This window comes from Harpia harpyja, chromosome 2, assembly GCF_026419915.1.
Source record: "Harpia harpyja isolate bHarHar1 chromosome 2, bHarHar1 primary haplotype, whole genome shotgun sequence".
In the NCBI taxonomy this organism is placed as follows: domain Eukaryota; kingdom Metazoa; phylum Chordata; class Aves; order Accipitriformes; family Accipitridae; genus Harpia; species Harpia harpyja.
Genome location: NC_068941.1, coordinates 49,181,641 through 49,195,872, shown reverse-complemented (window position 1 = coordinate 49,195,872; position 14,232 = coordinate 49,181,641). Strand labels below are relative to the sequence as shown.

At 43.2% G+C, this 14,232-nt stretch overlaps 1 long non-coding RNA gene across 1 annotated transcript; it reads right to left on the bottom strand.

Moving 5' to 3' along the window:
* Positions 1–417: 417 nt before the first annotated feature.
* LOC128137972 (uncharacterized) lies at positions 418–13,507 on the bottom strand. Its single transcript, XR_008233928.1, has 3 exons — positions 13,400–13,507; positions 8,525–8,615; positions 418–747 (listed from the first exon to the last, which is right to left on the bottom strand). It is a non-coding gene; the product is annotated as an uncharacterized LOC128137972 (long non-coding RNA).
* Between the last annotated feature and the right edge of the window lie 725 nt (positions 13,508–14,232).

The following is a 14,232-nucleotide window of genomic DNA, read 5'->3' as shown; positions in this document are numbered from 1 at the left end:
TTCTTCAGTTGACATAATACGTAGTTGAAATCAGAGCTGTTCCTGATTATGTTTGTTTACATAATATTCAGCTATCACTAGCATCTGGATTCATCATGGTAACAAGTAGGTTTATTCTATTTCCCTACCCCACCATGAGGTGAGGTTGGAAAATATTCTTAGTTCTGTTTTACAGATTAATCTGGTTTTTTTATGTAGGAAGCCTGTGGCAGAGCCAGGAATTGAACGCAGGTCATACTTCTCATCGGCACGCACTTTGCTCACACTGCTGCTTTCCATTTGGTACATAGGGGGTGTTACATTTGTCTTAGATTTGAGAAGAGCGATGACAATGACAGTCCACATAAGGGCTACATAAATGACAGGGAGAAAGAAATGTAGCTACTGCTGCTGTTTCAAGTGTTTAGTACATTTTGTTTATAGCGCTGGTCCACATGCAAAAATACACCCAGAAAAAGTTGTATTTTTTTTTTTATTACATTACCTTTAATCAAGTGTAAATGCAGTTTGTATTTGTGTAGCATACACAGCCAAAGCCAGGAGCCAGCAGTATTGCAGCTATCTTCCAGACAGGTTTTACAATATCACTCCCCTCTCTCAGGATAACTTCTCATCACTTCACCCTGTGTCATTTCGTATATTTCAGAAAGCCCAAGGATGCATTCTGCAGTGGTCAATTAATCTCAAACACAAATAAAGACTGTACAGTACGTTGGGGAGCTTTGTTTAAGGCACAGGTATCTGGTCCTGTAAAAAAAAAAAAAAATGACAACAAATTGGAAAACTTTGAAGATTTTAACACAATCTGTAACCAACAATAAAAGATGAGTGTCTGTGCTCCTTAAAGTGATCTTATGTGAAGACTGCAGAAAACTCCTCAGAAGTTATACACTTAAAAAGAAGAAATCAGTGAATTTTGAAACTACAACTAATCAGGAAGTGTTTTCTTCTCAAAGCAGAAGTGCAGAACGAGGCCTAATTCTCTTCTGAACGGTATAGATGTTGACATCAGTGATACCGGTTTTGATTCTGCACTGATAGAAAAGTACGAATTGTTCATCTGCATTTCTCTTAATTTCCAGGTACTGTCAGTTCCCATCCTCAAACAGATAGAAAACAAAGCCTCCAGGCAGACAAAAATGTGTTTTTTCTGGAATAGATGAGTACATCTATTAACAAGGTTTAGAAAGCTTCAAGGCCAGTGTAACAGCCAAGAAGATAAATTAGAAACAGGATGATAAGGTTAAAATTTCCATAAGACACAAGTCCAGGGGAGAAGGAAAAAAAAACCCTAATCACATACAGATAACAGTATTTGATCTTCACAATAGGATTTTGAACAGTGTTAGATGGTTAGCGCCCAACTCCTGCTGTATGTTACGTTACTAACTCGGAGTGGAACAGAAAACAGCAAACACAACATGCCAAGTGTGAATTCCCTTAGAGGTAACCAAGAAGCAAAAAATGACAATAGACATTTCTTCTGTCCTTTTTTCTTTTGAAGTTTGAGTCCTGCTCCAGAGTGGCGGAGAGGTAATTTTTTTTGTATTTTAAGACTCTAGACTTTTCATGAAGTTAGGCAATTTTCAGTCTTAAAAGAAAAAAAATCTTAAGCAGGTGTAACAATACTCTTTCTTAGAAAGTGAGAAAGATAAAGCTTGAATTCTCTTTGTCATCCTCCAAAAGCCCTGTAAAAACTAAGTTTTGGGCAGTGTCTTCTTCAATGCACTGTTGGTGTCTCCACATACATTTTAAAAGAAAATAGTGATAGATAATTCATTCATCTAGGTGTCACTAAATGATGTGATGTGGAAATAGCTACTTGATCAAGCACTTCAGAAGACTTAGAGGATCCCAAGCCCAATCACATGAGCATAATCATACACATAATTGCAAAGTGATTCCCACACTATTGTGATTCCACCACTGCATGTCCTTTGAACTTTGGCCATGCGATGTTGCCTTCACACTAACTGTATGCAGCACTGAAGGAAGAAGTGAGCCCGCAGCCCACCCCCCTGCAAGCACTAGTTATTCTGGTCCTGAATGACACCGAAGTTGTGTTCTGAATAGCCATTTCTGAAATTTTGCTAACTTTAGTGTACACAAATGTGACAGAAGGACAACTGGTTTTTGTTCATGTAGGGGAAATGAGTGTACCTGTGTCTATGTAAAGTGTCACATAACACAGCTCATTTTTGCCTGCATTCGTTTCTGAGGCTCTCATTGCATTTATTCAAAGAATACGGCATATATTACATATTCATGTGGTTTAGTTATAGACAGTGTCTGATATTCTACATTTTCTCAAAACTCTATTTCTGTCTTGAACACTTTCCATTCATACTCTAAACAACAGATTTATATAGCTTTGGCTTTTTAAAATAAATCAAAGCTGCTTCAACATACAAAAGCCCAAACAATTTTAAGTTAGAGACAGGTTTGTCAATTTTGAAGTGGGCAAGAAATTCACATTCAGGAAAAAAAATTCAATTTGTTCTCCTCAACCTTTCCCTCCGACCCCCCACACTGGAAAAAGAAAAATTATAAACAGTTTCAAAATACAGGTTTAAGAAAATAAACTGTCTAGCTGAGCAAATAAATGTTGCTATTTCCTCTTCAGTATACTGCAGTTTATTAATGTTCTTTACATAAACAAATTTATTAACAGGAATAGCTCTTTTTTGAAGGGGTGATAGTTTTGTTCTCTGTAAGGTTGTCATTGTGCAATCTGATATTTTTTATAGTTCTGTTTTTAGAAAGCAAGTATTAAATTATTTTAAGCACTTAAGCAAAATCAAGGTATACATACTTGATCACGTTAAAATGTCAAAATAACAATATGAAGTATTTAGAAAAGTCAGATTTACTTGCCTTATATTGGATTGAGATTTTTTTCTTTTCACATATTTCATATAGTATCAAAACTAATAAACATTAAGGCTGATGACTTGTTCTCTGCCATTGTAAAATCCACCACTCTAATCTCCAAAGCGCTATTAAAACAGACAAAGGACAGACTTAAAGGATTTCCTGTGTCTCCCATAGGCGTATTATGGTTTCATTTTGCCTTAAAGAGAAATAATATACAAACTTTTATAATCTACATATAACAGTGATTTTAGTAAGATAAAATTTTATGTGATCTTCTAATATTATTTGTCAGATGTTAAAAGTTAATACTGACCATATGATGTAATTAAATCATAACCAGATAGCTAGGATTAGTTACAGAAATGAATGTGTATGTAAAAAGCTTTAAAGAGATCACATTGTTCCTTCATCACTATAGTGCTTTTGCTGACGATGTTGGTAGATTTGCAGTTTTCCTTTCTTATTCATACAAACAAGCTTAGAGAAGAGATGGATTAGAAAATAGTTATGCAGAATACTTCCATTCCCTATGTGAAATTTACTTGCATGAAAAAGGAACTTTCTGTATTTGCTTTATGTTTAAAAAGGCAAAAAACTACAATTCATTGAAAGAATGAAGAGGGTCTACTCATAGCACCTAATACAGAAAACAAGCAGAAAGCACTTTTCAGATTTCTAGCAATCCAACAAATCAAAAATCATTTTTTAAGGTTAAAATTACTACTTATTGAGTATGTGTACATGACAGAAATCAAGCATATTTATGTGAAAGCAACATGGTCAGGATACCAGTTCTTTTCAGAGAGCATATTCATTTGTAAAAGTTAGCTTTCTTCTTGGCAGTGTTGGAGAGGAATGTTGGATTTAATTTAAAATGATTAATGAGATTTTGTCAGACTCCCTGCCTTTACCACCACTGCAGTTTGTCAGCACAACAACCTGGGAAACCCGGACGCCACTCTGTCGCCCAAAACAGCTTTCCAGGAAAAAATAAACCTGAGTAACTAGTGCCAGGTACATGTCAATGGTATTGTCTTTCAGCTGTTGAAAGTTTAACTCCAAGTTGGGACATTTACACATTCTGAGGAAGTGAACCTCATTCGTTATTTCAATAGTCTGATTTTGACAGTGGACACCAGTATAAACTTAAGTTTTCAGAGCAGGCATAGCCTTTATTATTAACCTTATGGAAAATCCTATAATCCATGCAGACAAGAAATTCTTTAGAAGGAAAAAAAAAAAAAAAATCAAAGCTTGTTCAGGTAAGTTTTTCTGGAGAAAGACCATCTATGCAACCTGTCTCATTTTTGGCTGTATTCCGTTAGGAGGATCTGAGCCCTACGCACGCGAATAGGCTGCCGAGTGGCAAGGAATGCTCGCTTGGACTCGAGGCAGACACATCTGTGTGCACACGTATGCTAACAGCCAAAACCTAACAAGTTCGCAATACTTTTCATATGTAACCATAACATAAGAAAACGAGCCGTTCTTTTGAACTGTAAGGTAGATACTGAAAATTATTTAAGATTTGTCTTTTTTGCTTTCCTTGTGGAAATTTATTCTGTTGGGGTACAGCTGGAGCATTGTGTTCTCCTTACACATGAAATACACAAAAACTGAAAAGGAGACTTTAATTTCAGAAGCAGCCTTCCCCTTCCAAGAAAACATATGTCTGCCTGTGCTGCGCAAGTCTTTCTGCAGTCACGTAACCCTGTATCAACAAACTGACCTTCCGTTCACTCCTGTGGACCCCTTTAAACATCAGTTCTATCCACTAACTCGGCAGGCCAAAAATCCCGTGAGGCTTCACAGAGATGTAGATGGTGAAAAAGACTTAGTTCAGCTCTGCTACACCAGGCAGAACATATTCTATGGGGCATGATGCCGCAGGTATTCTTTGCGTGACTTTTATCTTCGCTATTTCTTACGTGTTAAAAAAAGTATTTTCACAACTGCTGTTTCCCTGTCTTCACGTCCAGAATTCAGACTAATTGTCGTAATTACATGTAATGCAACTGTACTGAAATACACTTTTATAACTGGAGAACTTCTTAAGCTTAGTTGCCTTCTGCGGCATTAATCACCTGCATGACAAAATAAGCAAGGAAATTACAGAACTACTTTAGAAGTGCTAGAGAAGTGCACCTCGGTGTGTTTCTTAGGCACAATCAAGATCCTGTATTTTTTCACATTAAATGTAACTTCTTATTTCTATATTCCTCTTAGGAATTTATATCAATAAATGTATTTGTTACTGTTCCATGCTGTCTAAAGTCTGACAGTACCATTTCTGATTTGTACTAGCAAAAGCTAGTTTTGTTGGGGTTTTTTTTCTCCCTGGCATAACAGCAAAAGTTACAGTAGACACACAATGTTCATCTATCATAGTAAAAATATGATAAAAAATGCTTGAATCATTTTTCCCTATATATAAGGTTTAGATATGTAATAAAATACAGAAGTCACATGATTAGTAATCAGCTTTTGTTAAAACTTTTTTTCAGCTTTTTAAAAATAAAATGTATTAATATATTATTTCCTTTTCTTGGTATTAAGTCTTCACAATATACATTGTGCTGCATAACATATACTGAAAATCACAGCACTTAAAGGCCTAATTTGAAGATTTAGATAGTACATAGATAGACATTGTGCTGGCTTCCTATATAAAGCAGGTTTTATTTAAAATCATAAAGACCTTGAAATGTATTGAGAATTCTTTTAAATGGGTAATATTTAGTAATATTAAGTTAAATTGTTAAACATAGATCAAGATTTATGGTCTGGGTCTAAAGACACAGATTAGTAAAAGGGGAGGAAAGCCAAAGGAAGACATTTTCTTTGATAAGACTTTTCACTAAAGTTTTCATTAAAATTTTGTTGGTTTTAATGCAGATGGAGACAGAAGTTTTGAAGAGGTGAGATTAGTGATTTCTGTAAGAGGCTACACGGTCCCAGATGTATGCATACCTCATCCTCCCTCTTTCCTGCGGTAACATAACAGCCTGCCTGCCCTGTCCAAGCGTGCTCCTCTCCACAGCTGTCCGCAGTGAGGCTGAGCAGAGTCTGCCTTTGCAGCCCACTCTTCTCTTCCCCCCAAATTCGTAAATGGACTGTGTGTCATCGTGTTATTTTTAAAATATGAAGTGTTCTCTCTAATTTTTCTTAACACCAGTTAAATAACAGAAACAAAAGAAATTAGTAGTTAAGATGTACTCTCAGTTGAGTGTTGATACTTTTTAAGAACAGACAGTTGTTCTATTATACCAAAGAAAGAGAAAAGGAAGCCCATGTTGCCAATCATACAGCTTTATGTCAATAACTTCAATCTCATAATTCAAAAATTGTCCTCAGATTAATTCCATGAATGCTGATTAACAATCCTTAGTCTATTTTAGAAGTTGTTCACTACATACCTGAACTAAGCAGAATTTTACATAGAATATGAGATAACGCTTGAAGAGGCTTAATCTGCGTTACCCTTACAGCACACCTAACAAGATACACCCTAGTAAAATTCTGGCCCCACCACTGTCAAAAGCAAATGGTAACTCATGGGAGTAGAGTCAGGATGTCATTATTGTTTGGAAGAAGCAAAAGCTTAGAAGTATCTTTAATGCCTCACCTTCTGACGACCCATGGTCTCAGCACACTGTTTAAGCTGATAAATGTCACTATGTTGCCAATTGTGACATAGCAGTATTCTCAAATTGTTTTGGATAACCTATTCCCAATAAAGAAAAGAAACAAAAGCAGGTTGACTCTCTGGAGGCTGCAAGTAGCTACTTGCACTACAAGCAGTGCAAGTAATACTTAATACAAGTAATGCTTTAGTCAAAAAGCATTTAACCTCAGAGAAAAGAAAAATAGTAAAATTCAATGCCCGTTGATGCATAGATCTGTAAAATAAATATCGGAGTCCCTCCTGTACAGGCATAGCAGAATATTGGTCTAAAAGAAAAGGTGTCTCAGTTTTAGTAAACTATAATCTGATTTTCTCAAGCGGTGATTTAAGTGCCCTTTTGGTTTCCATCTCTTTGTAGCCAGTTCTCATGGTACAGGTGTACCACATAATCTAGCAAAGGAGAATTTGTGTGTTCATTGGCTGATGAATAGTAATCTGTCTGCTCTGGCTGGCACTTCTTACAAACAGTCTTTGGTGAATCAGTAACATTGTCTTTAGAAGTAAAATCTCCCAGAAAGAGGTTTGTCACTTGCCATATCACAAAGTTTAGAAGGTATGTTCAAAGGCTGAGGAAAGCCAGGTTGGTTGGTTAGGTGGGGTTTTATACTGTCAGGTATGTGTATTGTATACTTCTCTCCCCCTTTTCTCCTTTTTCACTTTCTTCATTTCCAAAAAAGCTTGTTTATACCATTCTTAGGAGGGGTGGGGAGAAAGACTGTGAATCTTTGAGGGTAAAAAAAATGTGTGAACTTTCACAGTTTTTCCATAACATTAAAATACCGTTCCTGTGGTTGCCAAGAATTTTTGTGAATAAAGATTGTGAACTTCATGTAAGCCCAAACTGATCCACTGGTATCTGAGAGCAGAAGAGAGTTGCCTTACAATTACCACCCCAGAGGGTTAGAACGTGGAATTGGTGTTACTGTGCTTACAAAAATATCACTTTCGTCAAAGTTATTAAATATTTAGAGAATCTTCACCTACTATTTTAATTATTGTTATTTATTTCATGCACTATTTTAACTGGAAATTGTCAATTAATACTTGTATCCCTCATTGTGTCCATCTTGTCTACTACAGATCAAGACAAGTTTCTGTGAAAGGAGTCCATAATACATTACTATGGAAAACGATACATCAGGTTCACAAGAATAAAGCTTTGACTGATGAAGCTCTCGCTTACATGGTGACAAGTATAAATTGCTATACAAAAATGAAAATGTCCTTTAAGCAAGCGAGTGATCCAATCCATTTTAAACACAAGTCCTTGGTGGGTGGGGGGGGGTGTCTTAGATGTAAGCAGATGAATAACCCAATCCCTGTTCTGCTGATGATACACATCTTTAAACAAGTTTCTGAGAACCCAATGAAACTGACTTTCCATACTATTTATGTCTGTAAGACCCAGCCAGCTTGGAAGGGCAGCACCAAAAACCCCTCTCCTGACATAAGTAGTATTTGGCTCAGGCTCCTTATATGATTTATTTTAACAGATGACAACCATGGAGTGAAAGTGAGTTTAATATCAAATTTGTTCTTGATAGGAAAACTTGCACAACAAATGCAGTAATGGCAACAGAAGAAAAAATATGCTTGACAATGGCTCCATAGAGGCAATGCAGTCGCAAGGTCTCTCCTGAGCAAAACCAACATTCTGGTCCCCAATTTTACAAGCTTCTTTGGCAGGTTTCACCAGGTGGGAAAAGCTCCCCTTGATACTCTCTGCCAAAGCACAGCTTCTGCTCTCTGAGCATCATTCCCCCACCAAGCCAAGGCAGTCCAGGGCTTTCCTTGATGCTCGCTATCCAGAAGAAGGGGCCACAGTTTCGCATCATGGCAATGTAAGAACAACAACCCACCATTTCTGCGGCACCAGCCACTTCTCCGTTTCAGTGAAACTCCTAATTTACACCAGCTCAGAATCTGCCCTTCTCTTTTACGTCCTGAAACTTGATTTTCTCCTACCTTGGTATGTAACTATCCTCTCTGCATTACTGGGATGCTACAGGTCTGTTGGGCTCTTGTTGCCATGGATTCCTTGGTCACACACATCCTTCTGCAAGCAGAAGACTCAGTGTCAGAAAGAGAGGGCACAAACTCCATGCTGTGCAGAGCTCTTATTATCAATAGATAATTAAAAAAAAAAAAAAATACAGTGCATTGGCAAGGACCTATCCCTGGATACAAATATGTTTCAAATTAAAGTAAGACTAGAAATGACTGCAACATAAAGAATACTTTGCTGACTAGAAAATCTGGTAAACTCATGTATTTTCCAGGTATATTGCATTGTATTTTAAAATGACCAAGTTTCATGTTTTTCAGCCATGTATTCTTGAAATTGTGTCCCTGGCTGTGAGCATAATGGGAATTTTTTTTAAGTCTTCAACTTGCTTAGACACTTTTTTCATTCTCTTTTCTAACATTTCCCTTGCTGGTATTAAAACATACAATGTAACTCAACTTCCTAACAATACCTCCTACTTTTTCACTGTGATTATCCTGAATTTGTTGGGACCTTTCTAGATACAGTTTCTTTTAGAAAGGCTTATGGGGGAAAAGGGGGGAGGGAAGGGGGGGAAAGGGGGGGGAAAGGAAGAAGGGGGGAAGAAAGAAGAAGGGGGGAAGAAAGAAGAAGGGGGGAAGAAAGAAGAAGGGGGGAAGAAAGAAGAAGGGGGGAAGAAAGAAGGGGGGAAGAAAGAAGAAGGGGGGAAGAAAGAAGGGGGAAGAAAGAAGAGGGGGGGAAGAAAGAAGAGGGGGGGAAGAAAGAAGAAGGGGGGAGAAAGAAGGGGGGAGAAAGAAGGGGGGGAGAAAGAAGGGGGGGAGAAAGAAGGGGGGGAGAAAGAAGGGGGGGAGAAAGAAGGGGGGGAGAAAGAAGGGGGGGAGAAAGAAGGGGGGGAGAAAGAAGGGGGGGAGAAAGAAGGGGGGGAGAAAGAAGGGGGGAGAAAGAAGGGGGGAGAAAGAAGGGGGGAGAAAGAAGGGGGGGAGAAAGAAGGGGGGGAGAAAGAAGGGGGAAGAAAGAAGGGGGGAAGAAAGAAGGGGGGAGAAAGAAGGGGGGAAGAAAGAAGGGGGGAGAAAGACGGGGGGAGAAAGACGGGGGGAAGAAAGACGGGGGGAAGAAAGACGGGGGGAAGAAAGACGGGGGGAAGAAAGACGGGGGGAAGAAAGACGGGGGGAAGAAAGACGGGGGGAAGAAAGACGGGGGGAAAAGACGGGGGGAAAAGACGGGGGGAAAAGACGGGGGGAAAGAAGGGGGAAAAAGGAAAAAGAAGTGTAAATACTACAGAGTTGACAGGGTTTATATGTATATATTTATGCCTTGTATATATCCTAGGCTCCTGGTTTGCTTGCTTGCCAGTATGATTGATTGATTGCGTCCCGAAAGATGTTTATAAAACCCGGCAGGTCCCGTATTTGTACAGATCTGCAACCACCCAAAGAAAACCGAGCGCCTGCTGATCTCGCGGTTGGCTCTATTCCTGCAGCCGCCGACGGGACTATTGTTCCGCGGTGCTTATAGCTAATCCCGCCGATGAGCTGAGCTGAGCTGCCCTTCCTCCTCCTCCTCCTCCTCCTCCTGCTGCTGCTGCTGCTGCCTGGGCTCCAGCGGAGCCCCCGCAGCCGGAGGGATTTGCGCGGTCGCCGGCCGCGGATCGCGGCAGAGCGAAGCGACCCTCGGGGATTGCGAGGGCGACCCGAGAAAATTAATCACCTTGTCCTTGCTCAGGCTCCGAGGAGGCGGGGGCTGGCGGGGGGCGGGGGAAGAGAGCGGCGTTTTGGTTTTTTTCCTCCCCTGTTTCGGGCAGGTCCCCTGTCACCACAGGGTGACAACCGGGTCACATTACAGCCGCGTCGCTTGGAGCAAAAATAAAAGAAAAAATAAGATACCCACAGATTAGGGGGCCTTACCCCAGTGCTTTTTTTTATATTAAAGCCCCCAGCCCAGCTCCGCCCCACCGGGCTCCACCTGCCAGGGCACAGGGCCCGGAGGATCCCCCTGCCCTAACCCCCCCCCGCCCAGGGGTCTTTTCCATGTGGATCCCATTATCATCATTTGCTCCTAGTATAAGGGGGATTAAAGCGATTAGAATGAAAATAATTAAATGATCTTTCAATTTACTCCCTCGTACTGGTTGCAAGTGGAAAGGGAGAGGGGACTCTACCTAGAGAAAGGGTTTGTGATTTCTTTTTGAAGGGATTTATTTTTAAAGAAACGGGGGGGGAAGCAACAACAACCCCTCGCAACCATCAACTGTTTTCCAAACACTAGATTAATGCTGGCCAGACCTTTGTCGTAACGTGACCCTACTGTTTTCAAATGTGTTTTCCGACCTGTAATCGTTTGTTAAGTCTCAGCGTTGAATAACGAAAGCAAAATAAAAAACAAATATGCTCGGATGCTCTGGGGTTTTGTTGTTTTGGAGGTGGGAAGGTGGAGAAAATGGTTTGGGGGTTGGTTTGTTTGGGTTTTTTTCCTGCGACAGGCAAAATCCCTCTATTTCATCATTTGGGATAAAGCCATAATCCTGACGAAAGGATCTGAACATTTAAAAACACAGACGGATTTTAATCTGATGAAGGTATAACCGTTTCTTCAGCCTCTTTTCTTTTTCAAGGAAAGCGCTCCGAACAAGTGACAAAACTGCTTATATATATGCGCACACACCCACACTACAGCTACGTGTTCATTTACGTATCTCTATGAATCCGGACTTCAATCTTTACTGCTTTCGTTTGCACGGATAAAATTAAGAGTTTAGAACCACGTCCGAGAAAAGGTAAAAATTCAAAGGTCCGTTAGTCACAAGTGCCTTCACTTTCTTCTCTTTTTTTTTTTTAAGTAAAATTAACATTATGGGAGCATTAATTAATATATAAGGGCCCACTGGGGAAATTCGCCTGGTAGATTTTCCATGACAGAAGAAGGAAACTTTCCCAAAGACTGTGGAAGCCGCGCTTATTGACGCCCCATCTGATTTTCCCAGCAGTGCTCCCCAGTGAATCCCAGCGCTGCCATTGGGGCGGGCCGGGAGGCGGTGGGAAGGCAGGGCGGGGGGGCTGCCGGCAGCGCTGCCTCCTCTCAGCCTCTGGCCAAGTCACTGGACCCGGTCTCTTAATTTTAAATGGGCCGAGATGGCCACATAACCCACCCCTTCACAACTGACTAACACCGACCTAAAGTCAAATTTTTAAAAACCCTGAAACGTCCGGTGCTGATGGAGGAGGAAGATGAGCCGGAGACGGTCAGTTTATAGCTGTAATGCCTCTGCTACCTGAAGGCACAGCGCCAGAGCGGGTAATTCCTTTTACTAATTATTTCGTCTGACAACAAGCAGATCAAAAAGAAAATCTTGTAGGAAGAGCTTCAGGAGCTGGGGGGGAGAATAACATTTCTGTGCTCCCTGCATACGCGAAAATCCTAGCAAAAATACTGGGGATGCTCTGCTCTCAACGGCGCTGAGCGTACGCGTCTGCCACAGGCGACACCTCCGTTTGGTTTGGGTTAGAAGGTTCTTCTAAAGCTGAGAAATTGCCCTGCGGGGGGCTGTTATTTTTCAAATAGTAGATCTTTCAGGGTGAAATTTAAGTATAGAAGTTTCTTTGATTCAGCGAGGAGGGAAAATCCCGTTTGTTGTCAGAAGTTAATTTTCAGCTACTAGAGAAGTTACTGACTTCAAATATTTTCTTTCCTCTGTAAAAGTTACTGGCCTGCTTTCAGACTTACTAAGAAGTTTCTCCGGCAAATCGAAGCCTCAATCCCGGCATTCATTTGGCACTAACTCCTTCAGTAAATACTCGTTATTACCGCTCAGCGCCCTTTGCCCGGTGGGTCTCGCCCACAAGCCAGGCAGTGTGATGCCTGCCCGAGTGGAAGCGGTCATTAATGCCCAACCTGCGGGTGCGAGCCGCTTCTCAATTACCAATAAAACCTCTACTGCGGCTCCACCGAAAGAGTCTTTGGAGAGCACGCTTTTTACGCGGTGCGGTGCCCAGGCGCCGGTTTCCTCTAATGCCTCCTTTCCTGATCTTATGACCGGCCGCTCCCGTTTTACCCTTCACGGACAAGAAAAGGTCCCGCATGCCCCGCTCGGGGCCGCGGGGCTCCCGGGGCCGGGCTCTGCTCCGGGCAGGGCGCGGGGGAGCCGCGGGAAAGAGCAGGTGGCCGCTCCAGACCATTTTTCTTCTTTTTTTTCCCCGTTTTAATGCAAAATAGGCAAACCCTCGGCTTTGCTCCCGCCTCCCCCCAGCCCCTCCATTTCTCCACGGAAGAAAGGCAAGGAGCCTCGGCGGAAGAGATGCGCCTCCTCCCGTGGCATCGCCGCGGCCCAGGGGTACCGGTACCGGCAGAGCGACGGGCGGCAAAGCAAGGGCCTGGCCGGGCAGCCCTCCCTCCCGCCGGGGCTGGGCCGAAGCGGGAGGCGGAGGGGCCGCCGGGTGGAGCAGGCAGCGTCTGCCGGACGGGGCGCTTCACGCCTCCGCGCTCTTTCCCCCGCCGGCGCGGAGCCGGCCGTGTCCGCCTCCCGGGGGGGACGGACGGGGGACGGGACGGCACGGGACAGAAGAGAGAGCTGCCGGGGGCACCCCCAACACTCACTACCCCGGGGTGCCAAAGCCGCCTCGCCCCCGGCAGGCCCGTGCCACTCGGGAAACGCCGAGAGGAGGGAAAAAGAGAGAGAAGAAAAATAAAACAAAACAAAATACCGCCCGCCCGCCCCCCCCCGCCAAACCCTAAAAAAATCCCAAAACGAACCACACAAAAAACGCAAACCAAAACACAAACCTCACACCAACACCAACAAAAAAAGCCCCCCCAACCTATAGAGGCCAAATCAGTTTTACCTTCCGTGGCCGGGGGGATGCCATTACTCTCCCTTCTGGCGGGATGGGCTCTCCTCAGAGATCCCCCGTCCCCTCCGGTAGCCGCTCCCTCTGCCACCTAGAATGACACACAACCGCGTGTAACACGCAGCAGCTCCCACTCCCACACGCTCCCCCACGGCTTGGGCTCGGCGCCTCGCAGCCGTGCCCGGGGCGGACCCCCTTATTCCCCCCCAATCCCCCCCCCCGCCATATAAGGCTCTCCGGGAAAGCCCCGGAGGACCCGCCGGTGCCAAGCACTGTCCCCACCGCCTCGGGTCACCCGAGCCCGCCTCAGCCCCTTAAACAGGGGGAAATCCTCCTTCTCCAACGATACCCTGGTGGGTTTAGTATTTGGTTTTGGTTGGGGTTTTTTTGTTGTTACTTTGGTTTTTGGTTGGTTTGGGTTTTGTTGTTGGTTTGGTGTTTTGGTTTGGGGGTTTTTTTGGTTTTGTTTTTGTTTTTTTTCCTGAGGGGATGTACTGCGGCCGGGCTCGGCGTGGCCGCCCACCCGGCTGGGGCTCCTCGGGCACCCCCCTGAGCGGCGGGGAGCCCCCGGCCCTGCCGAGGCGGGGGTCAGGCGCTGGGCCGGAGCCCTCATCTGCCCCGACAGCTCATTAAAAGCCGCTCCGCCACCCGCACGCTGCGGCCGGAGCGGCGGAGAGCCGTCCGCTGATTTTAGGAGTCAGGCTGGACGGAGTCCTCCCCGGCACGGACATTTGATTTAAAACTGCCTCCGGAGAAATACAAATAAATAAATTCTTCGGGGAGAGGGGAAAAAAAAACCCAAATCCCAAAGCTGGCAGGAGCTACAA